Raw genomic sequence first — 21,826 nt, 5'->3', positions numbered from 1 at the left:
GTTTTGGTGGTCTAATTCAAATAGTGGGGATGGCTGTGCTCTCCCTCCCAGGCTGTCCTGGACCTGCTGAAGGGAGCAGCTGCAGAAGCTGATGCTGCCCCAGGGGAGCTGAGGGGCTGCCGAGGGGCTCAGTCCCATTGGGACAGCACTGGTGGGATGCAGAGGATGCCAACACTCTGCACTTGGCATCTATTTCCAATGATAGGAAGGGGAAGAATTTCCAGTTGTTTCTTGTAAGTCTCCAGCTGCCTGTTTCAGGACTTTGAACCCAAGTTTTCACATTTCTCAGGTCTGGCAGCATCAGCATTTTGGAATCGTGCAACACTCCAGACGTATCTTGACCAACTGGAAAGGAAGAACATCATTGAGTTCAGTGGGGTGTGCTGTTTTTGTTACTCCAAGACAAATGAAGTAAGAAGATTGCAAAAAATAGGAAAAAATTAATCGTAGGTGATCCAAGAAAAAAAGGTGGAATTAATTTTTTTATTAACTGTTACAAGAGACAGCCAGGCCTTTTTCCAAGCTCACAGAAGCACCAGCAGCTTTGGAAACAGCAGCCTCCCCTGCCAACTTCTAATTCCTATTAAGTGTAACAGTCACTTTCCTGGAAACAATCATGTTTGTCAAACCAAAGAAGCTGGAGACAAAGCCTGAAACAAAACTGTCCCAAACATGTCTCAAAATGTTTAATTACAGCCCTCAAAAGCTGTTTAAAAGACTCTGTGAAGCGCTGTCTAAAGAAATGGGATGTAATGTTGTTTTATAATGTTCTTCAAATTTTGTTATTGTTTCTGACAAAAGCTCTGTAAATTTACTAAAATGGACCCGGAAGAGCATTAAAATACATTTTACGGTGAGGACTGGTACGTTACCCCACCTGACCCCCTGGCCAATACAGATCTCTTCTGACCTTTGCACTAAGTGCTGTAACATGTGTTTGACTATTTGCTCATCTCCCAGAACAGCAGGCAGGCCTTGAAGACAACAAGAGACAGAGAACCAATCACCACCTGTCATAATTGCTTCCAACTTGTTATAAATAACAAACCACAATATTAATATAATATGTCTATGTTTAATTTCCAGAGTACAGAGAAAATCTGAACTGTCCTAAAAGAACTTGTGCGAGTAATCATAGAAAAAGTAAAAAAATAAGGCCTCTAATGTTCTTGCTACCTTCCACCCTGGTAGCAATACAACTAATGGATATAAAAAAGAGGTTAAGAAGTGGAGGTAATAATTCCAAGTCTGGCTCACAGATATCTCAGAAGATTCTTGGTGTCAATGCAAAGTGCCCAAAGGACAGGTTTTTTAAAACAAAATGTCCATTAAAAAGGCCAAGAAAGAATTCAGTTGCCTATGTTAAAAGATATGCAAAAGGTATGAAATCAAAAGCAAAAGGAATGAATTTTGTCTAGGCAGCACACAGAATTCAACCCCGAAAGAGCTGGAATAGTATTAGGAAGGTCCAATTTCCAGTGCAGTAAGCAGATTTCAACTGACTTGATTGCAATTTTGCCTTTTGCATCAGCTAAATACAGCTTCAATAGTGCCTAAAGCCTTTCAAAACATCCACTAGCACCCCAAGAAAGTGTAAGTGTTGCTTGCAATCCTGGATTGAACATGCCCTGAGCTATTCTGCTTCTACAGTCAAGTGGCTCCAGAAACAAAGCCAAATAAAGACTTTCATGAGATCAACTGACGTGCAATGAAAGCAAACATGGGGTGTTTTAGCATTTTGTCTCTGAAAGTGTAGGAAAGGTGCTGGTGTGCCCAGAAGCCTCTCTGTTTATTTTTGTTCTTAGCTGTATCAGTTGGAGATTGTGCCATTAAAGACAGTATTGACACACCAGGACACGCAAATGGCTGCATGACCTCTTTGCTGTAGGCTTGATTTTGTAACCTTTATGTTCCCTAATGCTGCCCTCTGCATGGGTGACGCACACTAAGCAGCCTCCTGCAAGGTCTTCTTGTACTTTACCATTATTGAATGTACCCTGACATAGGTTCTCCTTACAGTTCATGCAGGGACAGCTCAGAGGATCCTTGTCCACTGCAGTGAAGTGTGGGACTGGACAGATCCATCACACATCTGATAGAAAGTGACTTCTGCCCAGCTATGGGGAAGGCAGAAGGGTCAAAGGTTTAGGCTGTTCTTCAGTTGCTGGAGAAAAGCTTAAGGTATGCACAAGAAACCAAGAAAATTATTTCACATCAAAAGGGTCAGAAATGTTGCAATGGCTATAGAGGTTTGGTTCAGGGTTCAAGGCATGAACACCTATAAAACATTTTCCACCTCTAGCTCTCTAAGTGCCTCGGTGAAACAGCTCCCCCACTTTTCTCATTTTACAGCATGTAAAACTGAGGCTTGGAGTGAGCCAGGCAGTGGTTTGGGGATAGATCCTGCCTCCTAGGCTGGCCCCAGCCTCCATCTGACTAGTCTGATGTTTAAGGCAGCCAGTTTCAAGGGAAAGGCAAGGATCTTTAGGGAAACATCCTCTTTAGTCGTGGTACATAGAAGTTATCTGTGTCCTGTAATAAGTAAACTTAGAACACTTCAAAAGCTCTCGTTCATCCTTAGTGTGGGCTACAATGATTCCTTTATCACATATTGTCAGTTACAGTACTGGAGAAATGGTCTTGTTGTGGAAATGACTTGCACAGGCTCATGCTGTGTTGACCAAAAAAAGGTGTTCCTTTTGAGAGTTCAGAAAGCAAATATGGGTCCAGGGCATCTTTGTCCAGCACTCACAAACCAGGCAATTGAGGGCTGTGAGAGGGAAAGGGGCAGGAGTGCTGAGAGATGGGTATCTGGGGATGAAAATCAAAGGAAAGTGAGGAGTTGGTATGCCATTAAAGGACAAGCAGCTTGGAGAAAAAGGACAGTGACGGTGGGAGGGAAATTATGTATAGCACTCCAGGAAGGTGTAATTAGGATGAGCAGGACTGAGCAAGTCAAAGCACATTCCTGGCCAGCTGGCAGTTGGTGAGATAACCCCTGGAGGTGAGAGGGACCATACTGAGCTCCCAGGTCTAGCAACATACCCTGGCCACTTGCCAGCCACACCTCGCTCCTGTCCCCATGCACCCCGCAGAAAAGCCTGATTCCCACGTGGAGTAGCACCCACAGAGCTCCCCAGCATGGCCCTTTGGGAACCAGGAGCCCAGGCCATGTGCTACTGCTCATCCTGGACATGGACAACATCCTTCAAAGATCTTTGCTCAGGCCACCACAGACAAGATCAGAGTCATGGGGTATATGTGTCACAGGCATCAATGTAGGTGGATCTGTAAAACGAGCCTCCCTTCAGCACCCACAAGGGCTCTACCTCTCAAGAGAGAATTGTGCTTGGCCCTTGGCCCCTTCATGTGAATATTTGGGGCATGGCAAAAACTTAAAAAAAAGGGGCAAGGGCTATGGATTTAAGAGATGTGCTTAAATGTTGCATTGGTGCACCCGAGACACACATTTGTTTCCCTTTTAGGGTCCTGGCACTCCTCTCAATATTATTATTATCAGAAATATTTGTAAACAAAACTGCATTTCAAACTGTAAGAATTAAGCACTAAGAAGGCTTCTCAGTGACATCTTCAGTTGAAATCTTTCACAAGCTCTGAAGAAGCCATAAATAGCTCCAGCTGACTTACAGCTGGATCTCCTTCACCCGGGTCAGTTTGTCCAGCTCTAGTGCAGAGAGACTAACTGGTTTGGAGTCTCTTTTGTGAGGTTGACAGGAGGAGGTTTAGCCGAGGGATTTACGCAACCCTGTGATCTTTTCCATCTCTAATTTGCTATGCAGTCTAATGACCGTGCAGCGGCACCTGGAGCCCTGAATTACCCTGTGATTGTCCCTCTGACAAGCCAGCCCGCCGTGTCAAAGCCAGCAGATGGTGCTCCCAGCTTGGCCTGCAGCCGGGCTGAGGCTCAGTGCTGCCACAGAAGAGCATCCTCGGATCGCAGGGGTTCAGGGAAATACTTCTGTGCTGGACATGAACATGTCCAGTGCAGACAACAGGATCTGTAGGGGATCCAAGCTTAAAAGTTCTCCTTTCCTCCTCTCTGCTTATCAAGACCAAGTATCTTGAGGCCTCAGCATGGGTAAAGTCCAAAAATTATTCTGACTGGCTGTGCTCACAATAGTGGTGTGGAGCTGCTAGTGGCTGTGCCCATGGGTGGAGGACAGCAGCACCCTGGTGTGAGTTCTCTGCTGCAGAGTGCCACGGGGCAGCCACCACTGGTGTGCACACTTCCCACAGACCAGCACCATGGCAGCTGATGAGTCTTCTACCAACACCTGGCCTTAGCTCAGGAAGGATCAGATGCTCATCAACTCTCAGCAGGGAGATGGATGTAAAGCCATCAGCAGTATGAACAGTCTGTATCCACAAACAAGTCCTCAGACAAACGCCAAGGTCTGGGATGCACTAATCTGTCTCAGCTCTTTACCCTACAACAGCAATAAAAACTGCTCTAGGATGAGTCCAGTGAGGTCCTTCCTCTTTGCCTACAGATGACTATCATGACTAACCTTCTGCATTTACCTGCAATGAGTCAGACCTGCAAAATCGTTAGACTGGCTTGAAAATAATACACAGCGCGAGCTATTTGTGTCCAAGCCTTTAAGGTACTCTTGGGGCTTGTTTCCTCTGGAAATGGCAGGGCTGGGAACATGCTGTTCTCTCTCATAAAAGGCAAGCTGACAGTCTTGGACTCTGAATAACTGGACTTTCCAATGAACACCCAATTGTCAAAAGGCTTGCCAGAAATTACAGGCGGTAGCAAGGCCGAGCAGGCACGTAGAACCTCTCTGTGTTGACCAAGACTTGCTGAGTGTGGGTACTGGCTGTTTGCCTGAGAGAACTCAGATGTTCAGAGTTCGTACATTAAAATACAGGATCTTTTTTGCTCTGTCCTTGGCCAAGAACTTCTCTTGGCCTTCAGTGTAATACTTGTTGCTACTCTTCACTTTGGGAGTGGCTGCATTTTAGTGGTAAGCATCAGATCAGCCCATGGGGTGTGGTGGCCCCCAGCGAACTGTAAGGAAAGCTGAATAATTTCCCAATAAAACCCAGGGTGCAGGATCTGGCTCCAGCTCCAGCATTCCCCAGTGTCATGTGCACTGACTGGGACCATCTCTTTTGCCAGAATAGTCAGATAGTCCCAATAAATGGTGGTGATGACAAGCTTGGAGGCTGAATGATGGCCAAGATGAAGAAAGCTCCAAGATGGTCAGGATACACTGGCACCACAAAATCTATCATGTAAATGCCATTGTTGTCAGGGCCACTACCCAGCTTTCTGTCAAAATCTTAAGCATGAAGCACTTTTATTGATGGCTGTTGTAAAAATATTGCAGGCACACAGTTGTTGGCCAACAAGTGTCCCAAGAAACCAGCATAAATAATAAAGCATCACTTTTGTTGGCCTGTTGGGGACAAGCCCCTTGGCTTTCATTCTGCCAACCAGGACAAGGTTTCATCACTGATGAGGGCCACCACAAAGAGGTTCTTTATTGAAGCGCAACACTCTTAAAGGAGATGTTTCTTTTCCAGTCTAATGGACAGATATTTTGGTTACAGGCTAAGAGCATGACCTGTGTACCAGGCAAGATTTTCCCTGAGTCCTAAAAATCAGATCCAGAGGGTGAAGGAAAGAGAATTGTGGCTAGAAATAATAAACCTTTTCTGAGTGCCACCATTGATTCACAGGTAGGAAAGATGGCTTCATGCTGGTCGGGTGCTGCTGAGGGGAGTCAATGCATGGTTACAAACTTGTTTCTGGCCAGTTACCTTCATTTGCCATAGCTGACAGCAGTCAAGTTTGCTTTGTATGAATGTTTTACAAAGTATTCCTTATCTCACCTCCATCACTGCAGCATCCCAGGACATGGTCTATTGCAACCTCTCAGTACACTTACGATGTGTCAGCTGTTGACTAGAGGCTGGTAACTGAGGCTTGCCCAGATCCAAGCAGCAAAATGTTATCTCATGTGGTACATCTGAGCTGAAAACAGACCAGAGAACAGCCTGCTATTAGGGAGAGGAAGAGGGAGCTGAGGGTACCCATACAATATATCACAGCTGAGAAGGGGGGTACCCTACAGTAGAAAGTGCAAGAACATCCTGGTTTCTGGCCAGAGGTTGCCGGGTGCTGAGACCTCTTACACTGGGATGGCACCACCTCAGGAGCAAAAGAGGATCCTGTATGAAGTCAGCTCTTCCCAAGCATTGGTGTTTATATGGGGACCTGCATCTGGTGTCAGAATGAAAATCAGCAGCAAAGTTTGCACTGGTTTTACGTTAACAAATGCAAAGTAGGAATGAGCCCTATGTTTAGAGGACAAAGCAGGTGTTACCACACCAAGAGAGAAGGGGGTAAAAACCCCAACCACCACCACATTAGAAGAAACTAATGTTCATATTTATCCATCATTGGGTGGTATTTTCTGGAATGATGTACTTTAGATAGCTTTATCCTTACCTGTTGCCACTGTGAAAGATGTGCTAACTCCCAGACTTTGTGTTGTCCAATTACATCGCAGTACCTGTTTGGAGACAGAGTCCAACCCTTCCTCTCCACATTTGTCAGAAATATGGCAACACGAGTCAGACCTCGGATTATCAGGGTGACCAAAGAGGAATCTGTAATCCACTGTGGTACTGCAGGCACCAACCTCCGACCCCTTGCCCCTGCAGTTCCCTATCTGACTGAGGGATGGCAACGCTGCCTCAGCTCTTACTTCATCTAATAATGCACACAGTGCACTTTGTGAAGGGATTTTTTCATTAGCACCACAGGGTGTGCTGGTAGATGATTGCATATGACAGGAGTCATTCTTACAGCCACGGTCCACTTGCTGTTGCTACGTCCGAAGCCTTGCATGCAGCTGCTGGAACAGCCCTTACCCGCCCATGGATTGTAACCAGAGAAAGAACAGAATGTCCTCAGAAATTACGCGTGGCTTGTTTCTGGGATGCCTTTTATTATGAGCATTTACAGACTGTGTCAGTCATTGGTAGGTGGTTATGCTCAGAGGAGATAACAGATCCCACCCAGGACACCGGCTCTTGTAATTCCAGCTTAGTCTTTGATCATGGATAAATTATTCCTCTTTCACATGCTTCTGTCTCCTTCCCCATTCAAGTGTCTACTTAGACTGTAAGATTTTCGAGACAGTGGGTGTATCCTAGCGTGCAGATACAGAATGTAGTTATAGATACTGTACAGCACCCAGAACAATGCAGCCCTTGATCTTGATGGCAGCCTTCATGCGTTATCTTAATAGAAGCATCAAAGTCTATATATGAAATAGTTTACTCGAACAATCCTTTGGCCATACTGACTCCAGATCAGACCTGTGACAAGAAGTGACAGAGGAAAATGTGTGTACATAAAACTATTCTGTATGTTTGGAATGACTGAAGATCATCTGGGTTCTGCATGGAGGTGACTGTCCTCCAAGTGGCAGCACTGCACCTTAGACACAATGTGTGTGCCATCTCCACAGCCTGCTAGAAGCTTTCTTCTGTGTAGGAAAAAGAAGTCAATTCCAGGTCTTGGATCCCAAAGGGCAATTTTTTAGCAACTGTAGTGTTGCTCTGCAGGTGGCAACTCTTTAAAGAGCTTGACTAATACCACACTGGCACCAGAGAATCAACTGATTACCTCCATTACAGGGGGAGACTCTTGACCCATCTGAAGAGGGAGCAAAAACCAAAGACTTGAGGAGACTGGACCCTCCAGCCATCCAGTCCCTTTTCCATTTTTAACCACCCACTGGAAACACCACAGGAGGTAGAAGGCATCAGTTCTTAAGGAAAACTCCCTTTTGACTAAAAATTCTCAAAAAGGACATTTTAAACAGGAGGTTTTGACCAGGAGTAATGTGAGGACCACTAATACTGCTCGACTGCCACTAAAAGAGTGAACTTCCCATCTTGTGTGGCAGAAGAGCAGACACCACTGTGCACCTCACCTCCAAGCTTACATCTTCCAGCTTTGCTGGGCTGCAAGGAGCAGATCTGTGTGCAGCCTCTACCAAAGAGAACCTATTTCATTGGCATACTTTCTCTCTTCACCAAGACATCTGTCAGTCTGACCTGGTGGTGTTTTTCACTGTGCTTCTTCAGGCCAGATTTGTGTCTTATGTCTCCTCTGCCCCAGCTTGGCAGACCCACATCCACACTGTGCAGGATCTTTCTGGCAACACTGGGTATCCTGAAGCAACAGTGAACCTCTGTTAGTCATTTGCCAGCCACTTTCTAATCTAAGCCTTGCTATTTTTATCCAGTTCAGATTTCTTCATTCCTTTAATAAATATATAATGTGGCAATCTACCAAATGTCTGGCCAAAGGCAGAGCAGTTTGCAATCGTTTCTGGCCCTACTGCCAGAAAACAACTAACTAATCAAAAGACATCTTGTTTGCTAAGTTGACCCCAGTAGCAAAGTCTCCTCTCAGAGGAAGGATCTGGATATCAGGGCTCTGTCAGTATTTCCACACAACTGGGGGTGTCTCCACCTTCTCTCCCAAATCAACTACATTAATGATGTAGTAGAGGAGAATTCAGCAGTATCCTATCATGCCCACCCAAACACCAAAGGAGCAAGTGATCTATGTGTCACAAGGAAGACTGTAGGTCCTCCAGTAAAATCACTGAGTCTTCTAACATTTCTACCCTTGATGACCCAACAAATAAGGACATATGGCAGTGTCCACTGCCATGTCCTCTTGTGACCTCAGCCCCAGTGTGTCTTAGACGTGGTACCTCTCATTGAAAGCTGAGTGACTCTTTTGGTTTGGACCACCAGCAGATACTGTTGAGTCTTCATCTGAGCTGAGTAAAAGCACACACATTCAAAAAGTGCTAAGCACTATAATAACAGGGAGAAGGTGACCTCAAATATGTTGTTTGTACCATCAGCTAAATGCTAATTTGGAGCTGCTCTCCCTCCCACTTTGCTGGGTTATCTTGACAGAACAAAAGCCAGAATTCCCAAAGAACTAGCAATTACTAGCAAGTTTCCAAAGGCAGAACTCAAAATAATCTAAGGAAAAAAAACCTGGTCATTAAATCTCTGATTTCCAGGAAAAAACCCCAGAGCCCCTGATCTCTGAAAAGCGTGTTCTTCACAGTATCTTTGGCAGGATTTCCAAAATCACCTGTATATATAAACCTTGGTCTGGGTGACCTCTATGCAAGGCTAAGATGGTGGATCATTCTCTTATGCTCAGTCAAATGTATGAATAAATTTCTTTCAGGCATAGTTAGGGTCTCAGCCTATGCATTTTGGAGATTTTGCAGTGAAATTAGCACAAGGTCATAACTTCTCTGTTGAGGAAAGTTGTACCTGCTCCCCCTTCCAGGTGGGGAGATTTGTGGGGAGTAGAGGGCAGCTGAGCAGTGGGACTTTCCTATAAAAGGAGCCCGCTGGGACAAAAACTTCTGGAAGGTTATTTGGGGGATGTGAGTATGCAGGGTGTTGATGATGTGTACTAGGGGAATGGTGGGCTGCAGCAAAACCGTAGTGCAGGTTTAGAGATTAAGCCTCAGAAATTCTGCTTGCGGTTTAGGCCATTGTTTAAGGCTGGTAAAGCAGCTGCTAGAGAAAAGGGGAAGCAGAGGGAAACCGCTTATTATAACTGGTACTGTGTAGAGGATGGGGAGCAAAGTAGTGCATGGTCTCCTCTTGGGGAGGAAAGCATACTTTGTTGAATAGAGACTTATCTTTTTTACTTCTCTGTTGTGTCTGTCCCTTTCCTGTAATTAGGTATGTTCTGGGTAGTAAAGGGAAGATTTTGGCTCTGATACTGGGAACCTGAAGCAACCTTGAGGCTCCAGAGCCTGTGTTTCTGACAGTTTAGAGTGCCCTGCTGTTGAGGAAAGCAGTGCCCTTGTCCATGACCTTACATGTAATGAAGGCTTGTGAAAGTCTCTCTTCTGATGATGACATGGCAGCCTGACCTCCCATGTGACATTTTTCTGCTCACTGCTGGGATATCATCAAGGTCTTATGAATTAGTTCTGGGGACATGGTTGCTATTTTAAGTACCTTTGTACCCTCTTCTAGAGGCATAGGAAAGCTTTGTTTTTCAGGTCTCTGAACATCTTAATAGTTGATTTGAAGGCTCTTCCCAATGCCAGAGCAGGTCTGCTGTGGGATCCCTTTGGCCAAGTCAGGAATATTTCTCAGCTGATGACCTCACAAATAATGGAGTGGAGGGTCAGAGTCTCAGAAGTGTCATCTGAGGTGCTGGAGACTGAGGCCATCCTTTGATGAGGTCTGTCCCTGAGCTGTTATCTTGGTTGGGTGATGTCAGCCTTAGGGGGTGTTTGTGTGCTGGCAGTGCCTGGTCAGGACATTTCACTTAAGTAACCCCTTGCTCCTCACATGTCAGTGAGTATGGGTTGTGCATCGACCAGTCCTTTGCCTGGCATCAGTCTTATCTAAAGTTTACTGTTCTCATGTTTCTGTGGTCAGCCAAAGATTCAGAAACTCTCTGGTGCTTGCAGACAAACAGAAAATCTGGCACTTTTTTTTAGTGTGACCATGTCCCTGCAGTGGTTGACAGGATGTCCTGTCTGAGGGAAAATTACAGATGTTTGATCTTCAAACAGTGTCCATAGGGACTCCTACTAGATCTGAACAGCTATCATATCTCCTCTGATATCAAAAAGCAGATCCTAGCTGAAAGGCTTCCAGTGGCTATATCCTCTGTTGTTTCATCACTAAGCAAATAAACCAGTTGCAAACCTTTTTATTACATGTTGTGAAATTTTTAAAGGCTTTTTTGGTCTGAAATTTACTTTTTTCTTCATCTTCAAAAAGACCTTAAGGAAGAATGTAGAATCAAATAGGCTGTGGGATGGTTCAAAACCAACTGCTTTGCCAAGCCTCTGGTCATCTGGGATAGGTCCAGTTTTTCCTTTAATGGATGCAGCAGTATCACAGGCTGCAGCAGGGGTTTGTTGCATAAGACTCAGTGTGATGGGGATTAGTCCTTCTTGTGAAGAAAGAAGAAGACATGACTGAGGTTGCTTAGCTGATTAGTGGCAAAGTGGGAATAAGCATCCAAACGTCTTGTACAGTTCATGTTTTATACATAAGGTTAAAAAAAGCATATTTTTTTAATCTTCGTGAGTCTAACTGAGGGAAAGGGGAATTGTAAATTTCTACCTCTTTGATGGAGAAGTTGATATGTTCATCTTGTTGCATACAGAGCCAGACCAGAGACACTTCTCTGAGGGGAGGGAATGGATGCCACTGGAATTTAACTTGAGTAGGTGTATAAATTACCTCATACACATTCCCTCGCCCACTCCATCTGCACTGTAAGTCATTCAAGTCCTAAAGTGATGGGATTTAATCTTAAGGTTCTTGTTGGCTCCTCTCTGGCACATCTGACAATACAGACTTGGAGAACTCTCACTTGATACCCTAAGGCTTTTTAAATGCCACAAGAGGTGGCATCTGTTTGGGTTGCTGGTAGCAGCAGTTTGAAAGCTTTAGAGGGCACTGGAGCCATGAAATCAGTCACCCTACTTGCTGGTGCACAGAAGTAAAGGCGTGTTGCTTTCTGAAGTAGGAAGGTTTCTTCTTGAAGTGTGGGGATTTGACAGTGCTTTGACACTGGTTCAGAGCTAAAGGAGTTCCTTTAGCTCAACAGGTGCTGACACTCCACAGGCTTTCCTTGAAGTCTGAGGTAGAGGTGGAAGTATCAAAGCTAAGCAAAGTTTTCAGGACTATCTCAGCAGGACTGATATCATCCGTGTTTCATGCAGATGAAAGAGAAAAGAGGAAAAAAGGAAAGCAAGCTTTGAGACCATTGAGTAAAAATTCATGACTAATATCATTAAAGCATAGCTGAGCCAGCTCACTTTCCCCCATTCCTCGATCACCCAATTTGGCTTCTTTTACTTGAGCACTAATCAAATCCAACACCAGTAGGCAATGTGGGGGTTCAGAAGGTCCCACAGCTTGAGGGACCTTCTTTTGCCCTCAAAGTGTGGAGCCGGGCACAAAAGCAAAGCGTTTCGTTGTCTGCCTGTGCAGGCAGGTGACAGCAGGAAGTCAGCTGCTGATTGCAAATGTTTGCTGACCGCAGCTTGCCGGGAGTGCCGGCTCTGGCTGCCTGTACCCAGAAAGCTCTCAAAGCCAGGACCTCATCAGTGAGGACAATGAGAGGGGGAGGGTATGGGGGGGAGAAGCACTGGAAAAGCTCTGCTCCTTATCTTATGATGTTGCTGGTATCAGTGTGCTGGTATCAAAGGAGATACTGGAGACAATAGGAATATGCTCATCAAACAGGAAGTTTTGGCTGAATAGTGTTTCATCTGGGCATGTGTAAGTGCCGTGCTCATGCACACACAGAGGTCAGGTGTGCATGAGGAATTTCAGTGATCAAGCTGAAACAACACTAGAAAATCGTCTGTCAAAAGCCTTTGTTTCTTTAGTTTAATCATTCCTGTCATGTTTAGGACAGATAGTTTTGAAAATGCAACCTAATGGCAAGAGATTGCATTTGATTCTCAGCTTTGCTGCAAATGCTCTGGGCTGCCTCTTGCAAGGCAGCTCTGTGCCTGCATCTGTATATGGGGGTTTTGCATCTTGGGTTATAAACTCTCTCCAGGGTAGGAGCTGCAAGATTGTGTGATCTGCTCAAACCTTTCAGCACTTCCATGGAAGAGTGAGGTTGTTGGTAGTATTAAAAATAGAGGTCCAGATATAATCTGACTGTTGTTCTATAGGGCTCAAAGCAGCTGTTGCTGGCTGTGGTTAGTCAGAGGATACTTTTGGTCTGACTCAATAAAGCTAGTTTTGTTGCAATAGTTACTAAAACAACCTCACATTCTTTTTATAGATGGAGAAATCTGGCTGTTCCTTAATAGGAGGTACAAACTTGACAGCCCTGGAGAGATGGAAATGCAGGTTACCTGGAGGCAGATTAAGGGGGAGGCTTACAAGATAAAATGTCGTGGGTCTCATTTATTTGCAACACTTGCTACTTTTCTGCATTAGAAGTCCTGAGTTTGCATCTCTGTACATCTGTGGCAGCCACAAGGCATTACCTATGGTGATGCTTCAATAAAACAGCAGACTTGAGCAATGCCCCATGTCTGTAAAGTGACCAAGTGGCAGAGTTGGGTCTGCCAGTTCGTGGACCCCAGCCATCCACTGAAGCATGCACAGGAGATAATGTGTAGGTGGTGGAGCAGAAAGCACTTATCTGGCTCTTACATAGGACCTTCTCCCTTTGAACAGATCTTGCCCTTACAAACACGCACATAGTTCCTGTCAAGTACCTCCCCAGAGCTGAATTTGACTGAATTTCCTATAGCACGTTTCAGAAGGAGGGGCTTTCCACAAACCGTTTCATGGCTGTCCTAGCTGGGTCTGCAGGTGCCACCATGAAGAAGTATGAGTAGTGTGCTGTCTTTAGCATGTTTTTCCCAAACAAGTGGAATAAATTCCTTTTTCCTTTTCACAGAATACTGTTCAGGGAAAACACAGTTTACAACTGCTATTTCTTAAAATATCTTTTATTCATTAGCTGCTGTTGTTAATAGAATCAAGGTGTTATTAGTAAAAACACACCAGTCATTCACGTTTGCTCACTAGCTGGAGCAGCCGTTAGAAGGCCAACCCCAATGTGCACACTCGGAAGCAGGTCATCCTGATGCACCACTGCTTTCTAGGTAGGTCTTTAGAAATTCCTTCAGAAGGCACTTTGTTTCACCACCTGTATACATAACTCCGTATTCTTAATCTGCATAGAGCAGCCACTGCCCTCCTGGGTGTGATCCGAGTTATACAACCCGTTGCAGATGCTAATGTGTACTGACAGCCTTGTACACCATTAAACCCTGGTGGTCTAAGTTGATAATTTCTTGCAAATTCGTCAGAATTACTTATTTCCAAAGACTGTCAGGCCCTGGGAAACTTTCACATAATATCTTAGCATATATCTATCTTGACTTTGGCCTGTGATGTTTTCTGGTCACTATTTCTCCATCTGAATCTACAGAAACATATAGAACTTACACAAACTTGTTCAAAGGCGTCTTTTATGATACCAGGAAATGGTACTTTACTGGGGTGGTGGGAGGTGTATGTCCTCTGCAGAACATGATATTGTGGCATGAGGTGGGCTTGAATTCATGGGGAATAAGCTGGAGGGATATCAGTACTTGGGCACACTGATACTGTCATCTCTACAGGAGCTGACATTTATCTACTCCAACTGTTTTAACAGCCTGTATGCAACAAAGAAAGGCTCCCTGCCACAGCCCCTTGTGTTTTGCAGACTATTTGGGGTCCCCACCCTTCCTTTGCTGTTCCTTGGACCTCTTCACCCTTTAGAGATATATAAACATATAACAAGTCCAGGTAAACCACTACATGGAAATTAATCTGGACACACAGATGTTTTTCCCCAGCTCTCATACCTCGAGCAATGACCTCCTCTGACTGCTGTGTTGCAATGCCCAGCCCAACTGCTGGTGAAGAACAGAGTTCCTTGTAGACCCTAGAAGGGTAAAGAGGAGCAGTGTAACTTCGTGGCACCCAGCAGACAGCAATTTACATCTCTGCCCTATATGGAAACTTAGCAGAGTGGGATGCCCCAAGCTTTCAAACCAGGAGAGAGCTCTCTGGGATCTTTGCCATATGTCCTATGGTGCTGGTTACTCGTGAATGGGTTTGCTTGGGGCTTTCCTATACATGTGGTTAATGAAAGAGTCTGCTCCTTCAGCAGGTCTCAGTCTGGTTCCTTTCTGAGCAGCACTGGCTCAGACTGGTGGCTTTACTAGTGCTCTTGGTTGGCTTTCCCTGGTCTTGCCCAGATGAGTGTTGGTCTCCAGCTGCAGAAAGAGGAAACACCATTTCTGGCTGCACAGCAAGGGTCTCCAAAGAAGTCTGGGCTGTAGTTGATGTGTAGCTGGCAAGCCTGAATGTAACGCCAGCCAGTAAGCCTGGAGAAAAGAGTGTTTATCATCTTAGGTGTCCACAGTGGGAGAAAGGGGTAAGTATTCTGAAACTCTTCCTAAATCCAGCCTTGCCTTTTCCCCTTCATTGAGTCTGCCCCCTGAAGAAGCTCCTGTCCTGAGCAGCCAGAGTGTCTGGGAATGAGGGCTGGGTAAAGGGGCACCGTAATAGAGAAGTCTGTGGGCTCCTGATCACCATTATATAGACCCTTCCCTACTGCAGGATTACTCTGATCTTGTTCCCCACCTTACTAGGAGTGCTGACTTTCAGTGTAGCTGCAGCAGACAGAGGGGACCCTGTTGGTCTGATCTGCCAGCAGCCTGATGCTCTGATCCACATTACAGTCAGTAGCTGGGGAACCAGGATGCACAGGGGGAATCTGACTAGTGTAACCAAGGAAACAGGAGGAGTCAGCTTTTTAGGATGAACCAAAATGGAGAAACACTCTGAATTAATAACTTCTTTCACCGCATAACATGGTGGAGAAAACTGAGAGGATTGTGTTGCTGTGCTTGACAACTAACTGTGTAGATATTACCTGTGGAGGTGAGCTCAGCAGGTGTGTAGGTCAGACATTGCATGCTGGCATTTTCTATTAGGTTTCAACAGCATTCAGAAGTCCTACATGGAATTATAAATCTAAAACAGGCAGTAGTTTGTGGTTCATATGATAAAAAGTATAAACCAGCAGGAAAATGTGAAAAGGCCATGCTGACATGTCAGTGAAGAAGAGTCACTAGCTGTGGATTTAAGTGCTAAGTGAAGTGCTACACGTTGTTTCACAAAGCTGAGTTTCTTATCCAGCTTAGTACAGAGCTATCATTTGGGAACTCAGAGGCACGTGCAGCCCTTACCGATAGACCATCCTCTGCATTGACTTTACTGGGGGTTTGCAGTGCCAAGTGCCTTTTCTCTTCTTTTCTATTTGTTTGCCAGTGTGATAGACACCCTGCTAGCCCTGGTAAATAAACCATTTGTTATCTGTCATGCCCTTAACTGGAATTAGCTCCCACCCCATTTCCCCGCTGCCTCAGTTGAGCAGCTCCTCAGCAGCCAGGTTATTTCTCAGCCTCTGCTGCCTGTTTCTTGGCGATGGCACTCTCATAATCACTATTTTGCAGTAAGAACACTCCTGTATCAGTGTCCCTATCTGCCCCAACAGGAAGAGCTGCCTAACCCTGTCCTCTCAACCATGGAAAAACTATTTGCAAATACATGAGGAAGGAGGCACTTTTTCAGTAGTTATAAATCTGAGCTTTTACTGGTAGGTGCTTTATCTATGCTAGCTAATCTAGAGTGTCTCAGTACTTTTCACTGAGGGTTGGAGTTAGTATCTTTACACTAATTCACTTTCTAAGTGAGCACTGCTCTCTTTTACTGCTGCACTGTGGACCTCTTATGACCAGGAATGCATTCTTTCTCCCCAGCAGCCTTTTACAGAAGTGAAGTCAGTGCATTTAATAGTCTAATGTGCTCTGAAGTGGGGTTTGTGTTAAAGATGCTATGCCTGATCCCAGACTGACCTTATAAATAATTAAGATTTGATACACCTTGAGCAGTCCTATGCATTTAAACATTGGCAGTAAACAGCAAGCACATTTATAAGGATGTGTGGTACTACCCTTTGTGCTAGAGCTGATGCCATGAGGCCAAGAAAGCTCTCCGCCCTATCTTGGGGACCAGAGAAGGTCAGAGGCTATTGGCACTTACACCACACACTCTGCCCAGGCAAACATTTGAGTTGGAAGTGTCTGTATGTGCTGGCCATATGGGAGGAAGGTGTATCTTAATGGTGCAACTAAAGGGCAGAGGCTGAGCTCAGAGTCTGCCTGTGCCCCAGCTCAGTGACTGTGCTGCTGGGTGGCAGAGCAGGGCTGGGCAGGAGATGAAGAAGGGTTTCTCCAGCTGAATGGAAATCTGTCACAGTACGACACGTACTGTGGCTGAATGAAAGTAACTCATCAGGGCAGGGAAAATTCAACTGAACTGGTTACTGACAAAATATGTCAAGCAATTAGTGATCCTTGCAGTATGTCCTGTACCTGCTCAGGTAGAAGAAGGAGATGACAGTAAACATGCTGTTAAGAAATGAAATGTGTCCAGTTCCAATGGCAGAAGCATTTATTATCAGTCTGTGCTGTTCTGTTAGCTCAAGACATCCAGATAAAGATGCAGGCATAGAACAAGCTAGGAGAGCTGCACCTCAACTCATCAACCATTCAAAAGCATTATGTATTTAAATCTGCAATCTGAACTAATTTGAATCTCTTGAGAGACAAACCTGTGCATGCACCTCCTGGAAGAGGGTGCTTTAGTTTCAGTGCTTCAGTGTCTCTCATTGTACGGGAGTTTGGTTATGGCAAGGGTTTCTGCAGTAGCAAAGGATGGTATACTATGGTCTGGTTTTCCTCAAAGATTGAGGGATGGCTGAAGACCTGCCTTGTGAACCTCACAGAAACAGGAATGACTGAAGTCTAAATAAAGCAGTAAGATGGAAGATTTCTAAGATGGCTGTTTGTGTTATAACATCCCTAACCATGCTCTGGCTTCCCTGTGCTAGATGTGGAACATGAAGTCTTCTATCCACAGAGCACAGCAGAAAACCTGTGAAGGAGGAAAGCAGCATCTGGCCAGATTCCCAGAGGATTAAGAAGCCTGCACAGCATCACATAAGAAGCCAACAGCAGAACCAAAGAAATTCATTAGTAGTGATTTGGAATCCAGGCTGGCCCAGCCCAATGGGTATAAAATTGCATCATCCTTGTGACTGGCTAAATTCCACTGAGGGGGCCACTTGCCAGCAGAAAATGTGGTCGTCATAATTGAAACATTGCCTGAAACCAGAAATATGAGCTTAGAAGAGAAAAAAATGTTCTGGCTGTTTTAAAATGTTCTGGTTTGGGCATTTTCAAAATGAAATGCTTCTATGTGTTGCTTGGAGAAGCCTTCTCAGCTGTGTTTGTGCGCAAAGGTAGTGATCATGTGGAAGGGATATATTATGTGGAAGGGAAAGAGTCGAATCAAAGACAAAGGAAAGCAAACACTGTTAAGGCTGAAAAAGAGAACTGCCTCATGAATAATCAGCCACACAAGAAAGCTGGGAGATCACAGCTTTTTGTCTGTTTTCAGAAAAATCCAAAAAGTCTGTAAAGTTTTTCCTTTAATTTTTCACTTTTCTGAGTCCAAATGAAAGCTAGTTGTGAAACAAATATTTCCATTTTTGATGCTCCTCTATTACGACCTCTTATGCTCTGCCTGCATGTGACTCAGCTTAACTGGAATTGGAGAGACTAGAGACAAAGAAAAATCTTATAAATGCAGAAAATAAATCCCACACAAATATTAAAATAATGCTAGTGCATTGTTACTAACTGTTCTAAAGAGCTTTGATATTTCCTGAAAACTCTCATGTGTCTGCAGTGTATCCCACAGCATCAATCCCAGCATGTTATGTGGTCATTAGTCCAAAGAACACATTCATTTATGAGTTTGAGATGGGCTTGTTACTCAAGATGGCATACTCAGTTATGAGCTTCATTCCCAATGATTCAATATTTACTGTGTGCTGTCAAACATCTTGATAGTTTGATGGCTGACCTTCTCAGAGGCTTGGAGTATTAAAAACAAAGCCTAGTGAAGAGAACTGGAAGATCTGGAAGGAATGACATGGAGGAGTAGGAGTGCTGCTTCCAAAGCTGGGTAGGATCCTGGGGCTGTGATTCCAGCCCTCTGTGTCCTATGCTGCAACAGGGGCCATCACAAGAGCAGAATTCAGAGCAGGGTAACTACTGGCAACTATTCCTCATCCTGCTGTACCTGCCTGACATGTCATATTTTCCATCAGTGGCAACCAGAGAGGCTGTTGACAGAGAGCTTACAAGCTGTTTGAGGCTGCTTGAGGTCTGCTCCACTCAGGCCTGTGCCCACAGATCTTTTGTGTTAGAGGGCACATCTCTGCTTTTACTGTCTGGTTATAGACTTTGTTTACTGTGAGGCTCCCTTAACGCTTGGTGAACCTGTTGGTGCTGTCTGCTCCCATGACATCCTATGGAAACAATTTCCAGAAGTTTATCACCTCCACTATGAAAAAATAAAAGTGCTCTTATATGTCAAGTGCACCTAAAAATTTCCAGTTTCAAATTTCCAGTAGTTCTGGGGGCATTTTGAACCCCCTTATCTTCAAAGTAGGAAGCTTACTCTCAGACCAAAGCCACCAGATGACATGTTTCTCACTGTGAGCACTCAGAGCCCATGCTTAGAATTGAGGGCTCTCCTCATTAAAATCCAGGTGTGGAACCCATTGCACCAAACTCGTAATCTAGAAGACAGGCATCCAGAAACCAGTCCAGGTGTTGGTATATAGAAGTTACAAATGCACCACTAGCAGATGATTCACCCTTTTCTAAAACAGGTAGCTCAGATTACTGCTGTGAGTCACTGTGGGAACCGCCTCCCTGTCTCCCTTGATGGAGGATGCTTATTTAACCAGAGTGGATTTCATACGTGTTTAAAATTGCTGAAGTTAGTTGAAACCTGCCCCCACCATCTTTGCCCTGTGAAAAGAGATACGTGAATTCTAAATCATCTTATAAGACTTTTGGCTGAAGGGGGATAGTGGGCAAGTGAGTGTAGGGCAGCCTGATGCTCCATCACCTCTTTGAGGTGAGAAAACATCTTGGCCTCAGTCATGGTCTTTAAAATTAATTATCTTGGTTTTATGATGATGCACTTACCAATGCTCATCCAAGAATAATGTATCAAAACATTGGGATTCAGGGTCAGGGCAAATCTATCTTAGGTGATAAAATGGTACTAAAATGTGTGATATTTGAATCACCAGTATTTAATTAGACATCTAAAAAAGACAAGGAAGAAGAGCAATATTATGATTGCATAAGTCTCCTCCTGTTTTGCATGTTAAAAATCACATGGCAGGAGTTACCAGAATTGTGTGATTAGCTTAGAAACCTTTAATTTTATATAACTGTGTAAATGTGACAGAATGTCAGACATCTCTGTAGATGAAGGAAGAAGTATTTAGGATAATTTTTTCAAAATGACAACTTCACTTAGTCAGCATATAAAGTGCCTGAAGGTCACAGGCATTTCCAAAAGGGATAGGCATTTCTTCTATTTCAGCGATAAAGACCAGAGTTTCGCAAAAAGCTATTTTAGGAAAAGTAAAAAAAAAAAAAAAAAATGTAAAACAAGCAGCTGCATTTGTTACAAAGCCAAAGTGGCGTGTAAGAGCTGTCGTCACCATGGTTTCTATTATGAAATACTATTTGTTCTGCAAAGTGCTGTATCTTTCCATGCAGTTTTAAAAAATAATAAAAGACACAGTTTTACAGGTTGCTTTTTTCAGTTAAGAATTTCAAGTGAGGACTAGATTGTTTTTATGTAATGCCAACTTTATATAGTCACAGAATGACAAGATTACAACACGCCTAAAATTTATATGGGTGAAAATCGCATTTTCAAGCCTCACTCCCAAGTATACGCCTTTATGATTGATACCTGTGTGTTGTTTATGTATGTTATGTGTACATATTTCCGTGTGACTATGTGTGTCTACACGCATACCGAATTACAATTTTTTTTTTTTTTTTTTTTTTTTTTGCGTCCCGGGTTTCTTTTATACTTTTATACAACAGTCTTTTTAAAGCTAAAACCGGAGCTCATTTTTAAACGCAAGTTGAAGTGCTCGCATTTCCCACGACTCCGACGCTTTTTTGAGAAAGTCCAAAGGCGGGCTGGGGGATGGGACGGGAACGGGGCCGGGAACGGGGCCGGGCCGGGCCGGGCGGCGCGGCGGGATTGGCCCTGCTCGGTCAGGCGCCGTGGGCTGTTGTACACACGCGGTGCGGGCCGGGGTGACCGGCAGTAACCCCCGGGGAAGCCCGGCCCACTGCGGGTGTTCCCCTCGATCCAGGCCGTGCACCGTCAGCCCGTTGTGGCCGTGGCCGTGCCCGGGGCGGGGGCTGGGGCTCAGGGCGGAGGGCTCCGTTCTCCCCCGGCCGCCGAGCGAGGGGCACGGCCGGGCACGGCCTCCCCGGCCACAGCCCGGGGGCACCTCGCCCTCCTGGGGGATGTGCTGCACCCGCAGCCCCGCTGCTGGCCGTGGCAGCCATGGCCGGAGCGCTGCCCACCGGGGCTGCCCAGGAGAAGAGGTCTGTCAGGGGCTGAGGCGAGTCGGCCGTGCGTTCAGCAAATGCCCCCCCATCTGTCCATCTGCTGTACAGGGTTGCTGTGGTGCCATCTCCTCCACGTGCTCTCCTAGGACTGGTTCGCTCCCCACAGCCTTCCTGGAGTCCTGGCCCCTCACAAAGGGTCAGCAGCAGCTCCTGGTTTCTCACTGTGGTAGGAGCCTATGGCTCAGTGCAGGGCCGGTACTCAGCCCTGCTCCTGGGCAGCTCCTGCTGGGACTCTCTAGGACACCCTCCCTGGTCCTCTCCCAGGGTCCTGGGCTGAATACCATGGGCTGCTCACAGATGTGGTCACTGCATCCCAGCTCTGGGGAGAGGATTACGGCTAGAACCTTGTCTCCCCTAAAGACCACACTGGTATCTTCTGCATGTTGTGTTCAGAGCAAGAAGATGCAGCAAATCCTCCCCTGACAGCATGCAGCCCTCCCTGCTGTCCCTCCCTTGGGTCTGAACAAGTAGGCACTTGTTTGCCTGTCCTCTCCTACCCAGCAGAGCTGGCTGGTGTATTAACTCTTTCATTCCTTCCCCTTCCCTGGTGGGTGGGAAACCTGGAGAGGAGCGAAGTTAGTGTGCGCTGGAATTGCAACCCAAATTCACAGATTACATAGGAAATATGCAATTAATTACCGGGAATA

General features: G+C 45.3%; 2 long non-coding RNA genes across 2 annotated transcripts; one reads left to right on the top strand and one right to left on the bottom strand.

Moving 5' to 3' along the window:
* Positions 1 to 5,670: 5,670 nt before the first annotated feature.
* On the bottom strand, positions 5,671 to 10,163 carry LOC113958752. The gene is made up of 4 exons (XR_003531601.1): positions 10,054 to 10,163; positions 8,101 to 8,218; positions 6,482 to 6,545; positions 5,671 to 6,004 (listed from the first exon to the last, which is right to left on the bottom strand). It is a non-coding gene; the product is annotated as an uncharacterized LOC113958752 (long non-coding RNA).
* Positions 10,164 to 10,231: 68 nt separating this feature from the next.
* On the top strand, positions 10,232 to 15,049 carry LOC113958753. Its single transcript, XR_003531602.1, has 3 exons — positions 10,232 to 10,282; positions 13,621 to 13,697; positions 14,753 to 15,049. It is a non-coding gene; the product is annotated as an uncharacterized LOC113958753 (long non-coding RNA).
* The last annotated feature ends 6,777 nt before the right edge of the window (positions 15,050 to 21,826 follow it).

The sequence above is a fragment of the Corapipo altera genome, unplaced genomic scaffold (assembly GCF_003945725.1).
Source record: "Corapipo altera isolate COAL_440 unplaced genomic scaffold, ASM394572v1 327, whole genome shotgun sequence".
NCBI lineage: Eukaryota > Metazoa > Chordata > Aves > Passeriformes > Pipridae > Corapipo > Corapipo altera.
Note: the sequence above shows the minus strand (reverse complement) of the source record. Positions and strands in the feature narration are given on the sequence as shown.